We start from the raw sequence: 11,042 nt of genomic DNA, 5'->3' as shown, positions 1-11,042 counted from the left end.
ATGGTTATTCATTTTTTCTAATAAGGCAGATTGTAGCTTATATATCAATGACTAAAATTTTACTGCTATTGATATCTGTGTCAGAAGAAGAAATTAGATATTTTTTAGTAATGCCTTTTGCTTTCAATGTCACTGTCATCTCTGGTGATGATGTGGATTCACTCATCTGTTCACTCAGTATCTGTGGAAGCCATGCAAGGGACCAGGCAGCACCCTAGACTCTGGGACACAGTGAGGAACACAATCACCTCCCTCCTTGTGATGGCAGAGCTTACGGTCTGGTGAGAAGGAGAATGAACTGAGATGTGGCCAGAAAAATGCTGGGTATGCTCTTAATGTCAATTGTATGTCCTCTTCTTTGAAAGTTATATTTGACATATACATCATTTATGTACACAATACAATACAATAGTACATGTGCATGCATTCATTTAAAATGAATAATTATCTATATATTGGGCAGATTAATTCAATTGGTTTTTACTGATAAATAATTAAGATAAAACAGATTCTGAGACCTTTGGTCTGGAGGATGGGCAATGAGGAAGAAAGTCAGTCAAAAGGCTGAAAGGCTCAGGATCATTCATCTTAAAGTAAAAGCAGCTTTTACTAAGTCTTGGGAGACGTGCTGTAAGTACCATGCTCACCTTACTTCTGCATCCCAGCACCTGCAGCTCCTTCTGTGTGGAGCATTCTTCTCCAACGTTCACACCTGATTCTTCTCTGCTCAGCTGAGCTGTCCTCCACAGAGGCTTTGCAGGCCCAAGCAGTGCCTCTCATGTTCCTTGCTGAGCATAATGGAAGCCTTTCACGGGGCTTGCTGCTGTGCCTCACAGCTGGCTCAAACTCTGATTAGGACACCTCTCCAGGACAGCACAGACTGCTTGGTATTGTTAGCCTCTGCTGCTTGGATGTGTCCCATTCCGTGAGTGTCGGCTCCTCTGTGTCTGTCTAGTTCCTTTTAGCTGGAGAAAGCGTTGAGGAAGACAGAGGGTGGAAGCTAAGATGGCATTGCGAGTCCCAGGACAAGGCCAGAATGGAAGCCGTTATAGAGCTGGCTGTGAACTGAGTATTGGGCATCACACTCGGCAAAGGACACTAGGCACACACTAGCAGCTGAAGTGTGGCTCCACTGGGGAAATTGCTAGAGGTGTTTGAAACTAAGAAGAAGAATATGAGTCAGTGGAAGATATCAATGGGGGTATGTTCACATTTGTATCTTTTTTGAAGGCTCATAACATGCAGAGATAATATTAAGGAAATACCACTTAGCCCTTCTGTTAGGTAAGGATTAAAAAGATTTAGCTTTTCAAATCCTCAGACTGAAAATTTTAGCATTTTTGACTGCACTGACAGCTGTAGAATTCATATATGAAATTTATGATTTTAATTATTTGATCTAATAGCCATGCTTAACTCTAGGCTCTTGAAACTTTGACAACCTTCTGGTCAACCAGTAGCCTCCCTCTTCATTATTGTGGGTTTTTTTTTAACCTTTGTTTTTATCCTTGATTTACCACAAAACATTCTGGGTATATGACAAATGTGTGAGATATAGAAAATCACTAGGGGGGCTTGGTGTCAGTGGTGAGGAAAATTAAATCATAGACACAGGTGATGAGTCCCTGGGAGCCGCAGACCCATCTCTGAAGGCCTCCTGAAAATATGTCTGCTTCTGTGTTTGTTGTTCCTTGTCAGCATCTGGACTAGGGGGCATCATTGGAGCACCTACTAACCATCTGTAAAATGGTAAAGGAAGATGGCGTGACCTGTGTGGTGTGAGGCATGGGAATGGCTAAGTCTTCTTCACTAGTTCACTCCAGATTCCTGATGGCCCTGTGAGTTTTCATTGCCTGAGAGTTGCCCAGTCGGCATGCCTGCAGGACACCATCCCTTGGGGACAGAGCCAGGACTTCCATTACTGTGATGACAGAGTCTCAAAGAACAATTAAAACAACATAATACACAGCATTTCCTTCATATTTTCCTGTAATCTATTGTCTGGAAACATCTCTAAGTTTCCCCCTATACTGTTTGCCTTCTTCAGCATACTAGAGAGGACAGACTGATTGCTGTAATAAACAATTCTAATATGTTAGCAGTTTAACACAATGGTTTATTTCTCCCCATCCTATAGATTTGGGGATGGGAAAGGAAGAGGCGGCACTAGAGTGGAGATGTGGGCTGGGAAGTGTTTAATTCACATAGTCACTCGGGGATCCAGGCTCCTTTCAACCAGGAGATCGCCATTGTCTAAGGGCTGGTCTTCCCAGTCTCAGCAATACTGATATTTTAGGCCAGATGAGCATTTGCTATGAGGGGCTGTTCACAGAATTGTGAGATGTCTAGCAGCATCCCTGGCCTCTACTCAGTAGTTATCGGGAGCACCCTGCCTAGTTGTGACAACCAAAATGTCTCCAGAGCTTGTCAAATGTCTCCAGGGGGAAAACTGCCCCTAACTGAGAACTGGTTGTGAAGGGCCTCAGCATTGTCCCCCGGCTCCTGTGCAGTGGCCAGCAGGTAGGAGAAGAGAAGCATGAGGGGTCACAAGAGAGGTGTGAGGAGGGCCAGAGCTAGAAATTGTGAGTTGCCCTCATTCCATCACTCTGACACAATTCTATGACCCCACAAAGGAGTGAAGCTCTGAAAGAAATAGAAAGAAAAATCCTAAAAGATAGAAATAATATTTTGACTGAAAATGGCAGTAACACACATAGTCTTTGAATGTATTGACTGTGCAAATGGTATCTATCTTCATATATTTCTGAGTTTCTCTTCCTCTTAAACTTCAGTTGTTCAGCTGATATATTTTACATATGTTGTGTGTGTGTGTGTACACATGTAGACACAAATGTTTTCTCCACAGAATTTCCCCCCACAATGTAATTATCAAGTAAAGCAGCAGAAGTTGATACGATAACAAAAAACAAAACAAAACCAAATAGCTGATCCTTCCTATTGGAACATGAATGGAAGCACATTTAATCACTGTAAGAAATCCTTCAGAGACATGGAATAGGATGATTCTGGATGGACAGAGAAATGACCTCAGGCAGGTGCTTGAGCGCTGGAGCTTTTTATGTCCTTCTGTATGTGGTGAGGGAGGAAGGATTATATGCACAGTATAAAATCTGTAAGGAAGTGTGTTATTGGGAGGAGGACTGGCCAAAAACATGGTACATGTGATCTAATGAATTATAATAATGTATATATGACCTTTTTTGGGGGGATAGATGTGGCCCTTAAAAACATAGGTCTAAATATTGGACAAGTGACAACATTCACTGAGTATTAATTCCATGCAGACTGTTGTACTGGGTGCAGAGGCGGGTAAGAGGAAATAGAAGTCATGGCCCATGTACTCCAGGAATTTACAGGCAAAGAGATTATATACAGATGCCAGTGACTATGGATCATTTTGGCTGACTGCCAGATGAATATACATTCGCTGTTCACTCTATCTTCCCACATTTTCCACTAAGTATATTACACAAAATAAGTAGGACAATTTGAAAGAGTTTCTTCTCAAATAAACAAGTATTTTGTGTCCTTTATGATACATCCCAGACCACTTGGAGATTAAGCATGAATCTACATGGGCACAAAGAGACCAGTGGAATACTTATCGAATAAACTGAATCAGTGTGGATTATCAATTGGGTGGTTTTGGTTTCTCCCCACTCTCCTTCATCACCCATAAGTCTACAATGACCCTCCATAAGTCAGATTTCTGCCAGAACAGAGAGCCTTAATTTTCCAAGCCGCTTTGCTTGCATAGTTATGGCTAGGATCGGTGGACGCGTGACTGAGAGGGTGATCTGGGGCTGCTGCTGAAGGCTGTCTCTGATCTGAAGTTATTTGGGACTAGTTAATTTAGGAATGGTCAGCTATGTCATGGGAAGGACTCTGCTTTTCTTCAGGGGAGGGGACACTGCTCCTCTGGGAGCAAAGCTTGCTTCACAGTAGCATCTGGAGCAGAGGGCCACGCAGAGTCTTAGAGTCCTATCTAAGTTTGGGTCCTGCTGGTCTTTGCCTTTGTTAAACAGGAACAAAAATGAAGCATTGAGGGACTTTGGTTTCTCCTCTCCTTTCTTTCCCAGCCTCATCTATGCCAATACTCATCAATTATTCAACAGTTGAGGTGTTACAGGCAAGGTCCAGTTGGTCACGTACTTCTACCTTTGAACAGAATACACAGCGCTGGAGCTGGGGGGCTGGAGCTGGGTCATGGGCACACGGGCTTTTAAGCACATTTGGTTATTTTGTTTGAATCTGTGAAGTGAAATAGTATAATACCCACTCAGGTTAACATTAGTGAAACCCTTTCTATTTTTGGAATGTGAATTCCTTCACTTCCCAAGTTTCCTGTGATGCTGGATTATCTCTATAAACTGATCAGTTCCCAAAAAGCTAGCTAAAGAATAATTCGAAATAGAGCCCTTCAAGCAAACTAGCAAGTATTTTTGGGCATGGGTCCTAAATTGTTTTGTTTTAGTTACACAGTGTTCTGTTTTTTAATAGCTGTGCTCTTGTGAGAAAAACTGACATTTACTGAGATCCTGGACTTCTACAAAGCACCCTGAAGTGGGTTATCTTGTTAAAATCTCATAAGGAAACTGGTGAAATAAGTGCTTTTTAATATCCGCATTCTATGGATGAAGAAACTGCAGTAAAGGAACTCAGATTGCTGACAGCTACAGAGCGGGTACATCTAGGGACCAAACTCTGAATCTAGCTCCCTGTACTCTGAGCTTGGCTTACAGTGCTCACAAACGTTTCAGTGAGGCCAGATCAATGGGGCAAGAGCTTAAAATAGCCCTGCAATAACTTGGTAAATTAGTTCCTCCCATCTTCCTCTACTACTCAATTTCTCAATGACATTTTATTCCTGGGAAGTTCTAGCTGTTTAGCAAATGTGTATACTTCCCTTTAATTTCTTCGTGAGACCATCATGAAGGAAGTGCATTCTTAGTGCAGGAGGGAGCCTGTGTCTCATGCAGTTTCTCTTGAAATCATTGATCTGCATTCTTTTGGGGGTCAGTGAGGGCCCACCATTGGGGGCACAGCAAAACCAAGGATGGGTGCAGAAACAAAGCCTTCAGCTGGAGCTGACTTTATAAGTTGTGTCTCCCCTCCTCTTCCTCACTCCCCACCAAATTCATATGTTGAAGCCTAACTTTTAATGTAACATCTGCAGATAATTAGGTTTAGATATGATCATGAGGGTGGACCCCCAAGAGGGATTTGTGTCCCCTTAAGAAGACGAAGAAACCAGAGTCTTCACACCACCTTTGAGGGCATAGCGAGAAGGCAGCCATCTACAAGTCAGGAAAAGGGCCCTTGCCGGACTCAAGATCTGCTGACACCTTGACCTTGGACTTCCCAGCCACCAGAACTGTGAGGAATAAATGTCTGTTGTTTACGTCACCCAGACTATGGTACTTACAGCGGCCCAAGCTAAGACACTGAGTGTAATTGTGGACACTTAGGAAAGCCCTAGTTGAAACTATTAGATCTACACAGGCATTTAACGTTAGTGTTACTTTGGGTAGGCCCTGGAAAGCTGTATTCTTAAAAACCTCCCCCGGAATTGTAAGGCTCCATCAGATTTAGGACACGTTCACCGGGTCAGGGGTGGGCAAATGTTTTTCCATAAAGGGGCAAATAGTGAACGTTTTCAGCATTGAAACTTACTCAGCTCTGATGTCGCACGAAAGCGGTCACAGGATCATACTTTAAGTGAACGGACAGTTAGGTTCAGCCTACCAGCCACAGTCTGCCAACCTCTGGCCTAGATTATCAACATTTGTACTAGTCCGCTGAGGTTACTGTAACAAAATGCCACAGACCCAATGGCTTAAACTACAGACATTTATTTTTTCACAGCTCTGGAGGCTAAGAGTCCCAGAACTAGATCTGTTGGGGTCAGCTCCTAGTGAAGAGTCTCTTCCTGACTTGTAGATGGCCACCTTCTCATTTAATGCTCAAATGGTGGAGAGAAAGAGAATTCTTTCGTGTCTCTTCTTATAAGGACACTGATTTTACTGGCTTAGGATCCCACCCTTATGATCTTGTTTAACCTTAATTATCTCCTAAGGATCCTATCTCCCAGTACTGCCACACTGGGGCTTCAGTGTATGAATTTGGAGGGTAGTGCACACAAACATTAATTCTATATCAGTACTCTTTAGGCTACTAAGTACATGGCCTTTTTGAGGATTGGGTTTGGGTTAAAGTTTTACTCAACAGACATTTATTAAACATGTAAACAGGCAACATAACAGCTACTGAGTAGACAAAGAGAAAATGTCTACTTCCAAAGAGTTCATTTACAATAATTGTTTCCAAAGAGACTGACAATCAGAATTTATCTCAGATGTGTTAAAAATGTAGCTTCTCATTTATCACCCACACGTCTAATCCTACTCTTTGGAGAGGTACTAGTAATCTGCACTTTTTATAAAATATTAATTGGTGATTTAAAAAAAACTGGTCTAGACTATGGATATGGGAAATGTTTCTGAGCTGACTTAGGGGCTGTCCTCTATTCAAAGTTATTCTATGATTCCTGTGGAAAGAACACTTAACTTAGAATAAGGAAACCCATGTTTGAAACTTGGTCATTAGTTATGTAACTCCGGGCAAGGTATGTAATCTGCCTGGACTTCTGTTTCCTCACATGTGTAGTGGGGATAAAATATTTATTTAGGAGAGTCGTCATAATAAAATAATATATGAAAGTGTTCTGAAAATGACAAACAGTGCTTACAGTAATTGTTGTTACATTATTGTTATAAATCAAATCCAGCCTTACTCCCAAAGAATCATCCACATGGCCTCCAGACTGGACAACTATTTTGGTACAATCAAATCAAAATTGGGTGGTGTTTTGGGATAGGGACAAAGGTGTAGAAAGAAAACATTTCTACTTGCTTTATCATCCCACCTTCATTATAGACTAATTACAACTGAGGAGAGCTATTAACAAATGTCATTTTGTGATACTTACCATAGTTCTGCCAAGTCTTAAAGGCTCAACTGAAATAGTACTTTGTTGTTCAGATTTCACTTTCCTATTAAATCTTACACGGATAAGAACCTAAAGTATGGAAAAGCCAGATGGGCTATTTGAAATCCTTATAGCTCAGAAATGTCTTTGTCCTCAGAATGAAGATTTTTCTACATCAGTGGTTAACAGAGATGGGCCCTTTGAGTATTTTTGAACAGTTCAAAGGAAATCAACCCCATAAATTCAGTTTCCCTCAACAAAACAGATTTGCAAACTCAGTTTTCCATATAAATCTATTCCCACAAGAGCTAATATCTTCTGTTTCTCCTGAATACCAAAAATTCTACTATCAATAAAATAAAAATGAGATTTTTACACTTTGAGTTAACATATCAGTATACATGGATGAGTGAACTCCAGTGATCAGGGATTTTGAAAATGAAGTTCACTGAATCAGCCCACAGACACACACACACTCCTGTGCCTGAACAGTAGAGCAGGTGGGTTTAGGAGTATTTGGTCTGTAGGAAGAGAGGATGCAGGCATCACCCTCACATCACATGTAAATGGTTATACAATGTCTGTGAAAACTCATCTGTGGTCAGATGGAAGCAAGGGAAAATGCCAGCATCACTGTAGGTCTGTTTGGGTTTCTAAGAAACAACACAGGGTACAGTTAAGACAGAATTCTTGGTATACCCTTTTCAAGAAGCTGTAAGAATTTTTAAAGTCCCAAATGTATGATTAAAAACCAAACCCAAACAAACAACCCATTGTTTTGCCCCGTTTCTAGACCTCCCTGTCAGGCCTTCAAGGCAGCGCCTTGTACCCGACCTTGTTTCTCTATGCCCAGGCTTTGGTGACCTGCCTTCCTCCTCCTCCTCCTCCTAGCCCTGGGCCCTGTAGGAGAGTCCCGTCTGAGGGTCAGGGTCCTCTAGGATCTTTGCCGGGTTTGCAGGACCCTGGCACTGGCGCAGAATCCCAGGCCTGCTGCCTTCGGTGGTACCTTCAGCGCCTAACACTAGCTAGACATTGGTGTCTAGCTAACCTGACCCTTCTCTGCTTCTGACCCTGGGTGTCCACAAGTAGGTCGTGGAATGGTTTGGAGGTGCAGCAACGGCTCACAGGCAGGCGCTGTGGAGGTTTCTTTCGTGCTCTTTACTGGGTGACCAGGCCTACAAGGTGCACAACTCCCCTTGTGTGCAGGGAATGCTACGTGCCTGGGCCCGCCGCCAGCGCCCTGAGGATCCACCCGAGGGCTCCTTCTGGCTCCTGCTGGCTCCTCATCGGAGCTCTCTTAGCACGGTCCATGCCAGCAGAGCCCACACATTTCCGGAGTAAGACCAGCCTCCAGGCCAAAGTGCTCCTGGGTCACCAGGCAGTGACCGCCTCTCGCTACCCCGCACCCCGAGGAAAGCTGACTGGCGCAGCCAAAGGAGGGGTCAACAGAGGGAGGGGACAGCGCCTGTCCAGGGTTAGGGCGAGCGACTTGCAAGGCAGGAGCGACTCCCTCCTGCGCGGGGTGGGCGGAAGAGGAGCCCTACCCCCGGTCTCTGCAGGCGCGCTCCCGACCTGGGGGCGTGGCGATGACANCGGCCAGGCCTGGAGCCCGCTGCTCTTGGCAGACGATTTCGGGGCCTGCGTGCAAACAAGGCCTGCACTCTTCTCCCCACTAGCAAGGACTGGTCTCCTTCCCGGGCTTCTCTCTGCTGCACCGCCCCGCCTCCCCAGGCGCTCACAGTTAATTGCAATTGATTGAAAAAGCCCTCGTTGAGGCTTCCAAGCGAGGTTTCCCTCCCGAGAGGCTCTACTCCCCGCTTGGCGCCGCTCTCCAGGCCGGCCCTGCTGGGAAGCTGGGGGTGGCGGCGGAGGCGGGGCGCAGATGCTGCCAGCGCCGGCACGGCTTCCGGTCTCTCCATTCCCACCAGCCTCTCCCCTCCACGCATCTGTTTTCATTTTCCTAGCGTTTAAACTGGAGTCTCCCCCCACCTCCGTGTCCTCCCACCGCTCCCAGGAAAGACAGAAGATGGATTTCATCTGGGCCCTGAAGGGGGCAAGGAGAACTGAGCGACGGGGACACCGGGGAATGCAAAGTGCAAACTGTCACCTGGGCTGCCTGCAGAGGAAAATAGAAGAATGCCATAAGTTTTAATTAAGACTCCCATAATTTTGCCCCTCTTAAACAGGCTTTACTTTCGGCATGTGAGACCCATGAACTACATGGTTTCTTAGTGTAGTATCTTTTTCCTTTTTTTTTTTTTTAATCATTTACACTGTGGGGATCCTGACACAGTTCATCATGTCCCTCTGTGCCGCAGTATCTAGATCTTTAGGAATGATCCTAACCCTATTGACTCATGCTGCTATACGTAATTACCTACTGATCCGTCACATCAGTACAGGTTGCTGGAGAGGGCAGCAAAAAAAATATTTGCACAACATACTTTAAATTGGGTGTCCCGGGGCTTGGAGGGAGGAAGGAAGCGGTGGGCATCAGACGAGTCAGTCTCGGGCTGCTCACAGCCCCCACGCAACAACGTGGGGGAGCTCTCCCACGACACTGTCCCTTCCCAGACACATGGTCTGCCAGTTATAGGGCAGTTGTGTTTCTATTTAAAAATGTTAAAAATATAAACTTGAAGCTAAAGGGGTTGAGCACTGTGGTGAAATTTGAGTCTCTGGGGGGTGGGGGTGAGAGTGGTGAGAACATCTCCAAATCACATCCTGGAGAGTTCCTAGTCTCTCTCCAAGAGAGGCCCCTATGGAAGAAGAGTTCTTGGGCTCAACTATCCCATAAAAGTCACTTCCCCAAGGATTTGCATCAGGTGGCTTGTGACTTCAGGGTCACTCAGCCAGAGAACTCGCCTGTGCTTACTCCTTGAGATATACTTGGGGTTCATTTCCATTGGGCTGTGGGGTGGGGGAAATAACTGCTTTGCTGGAACATTCCTGCAGTGAGGAGGAGGTGCCATGGCTGAGGTAGTGGGCTTTTTCCTGGAGCTGTCTGAAGGCAATTTACTGCTCTTCGCAGCCAATATGATGCCTTGACATGGTACTTCAAAAGGACTCCAATTTTTTTTGGGATCAACGTCAAAATCTGCTAAAAACACGAGGAGTTTTGTTTTTCACTTGAATACCCTCTTTAGAGTTTCAGTTGATAGGACAAATTCTAAATTTCCTAATGCAAATTACCTAATACAAATTAGCCATAATGTGACAAAAAATAAAAGAGAATGAAAAATTCTGATTTGTGTACATGTATGTACTTTGGCTTTTTGTTTTTCTTTTTTTAAGAGAGAGTGTGAGTGGGGAAGAGGGGCAGAAGGAGAGAGAGAATCTTACACAGGCTCCATGTTCAATACAGAGCCAGAGCCCCATGCAGGGCTCCATCTTAGGACTCTGGGATCATGACCTGAGCTGAAATCAAGAGTCAGGCGCTCAACCGACTAGATACCCAGTTACCTGCATATATATGTTTGTATAAAAATTCTAATTATTTTAACATTTAATGTTTTTATAGTGCATTAGCCACTGTACAAAACACACATAATGCAGGAACTCTTGATAAGAAAACAACATAGAATGACTTATTTTACCTTAGGGATAAAAAGTGAGTTTTCTTTTCATCTGCTTTGATTCATTTAAAAGGCTTTGTACCCAAGAGCACAAAGAGCTACCAGAATCTGAGGGTGACCCCTCATGAAATTGCTAGGTTAGCTCATTCTCCAAATCAAACATGCTTAGTAGCCCCCTTTGGAATGGAAACCAAAAATGAGAATGTCCCCCAACCCCCTTCTCTTTCCTCCTCCTTCTCCTTTGTATTAAATATCATTTGAAACAATCAGCAACTTTTCTCTGGCAATGAGTAACTTGCAGGAAAGCAGAATGAACCATTTCAGAGCTGAGGAAGAAAAACATCTCTGTGACCCCTCTTTCATTTTCATCTAAAGAAGTGAGCCATTCATTGAAAGTGTTAATGTGGCCATCAAGGTCTGCCTGCTTGTGCTGCTTGTGGCTCCAGGTTCCTCAGTAC

Source organism: Crocuta crocuta, unplaced genomic scaffold (assembly GCF_008692635.1).
Source record: "Crocuta crocuta isolate KB4526 unplaced genomic scaffold, BGI_CrCroc_1.0 scaffold353, whole genome shotgun sequence".
NCBI lineage: Eukaryota > Metazoa > Chordata > Mammalia > Carnivora > Hyaenidae > Crocuta > Crocuta crocuta.
The sequence above is the reverse complement of the archived record's forward strand: the minus strand, read 5'-3'. Positions refer to the sequence as shown.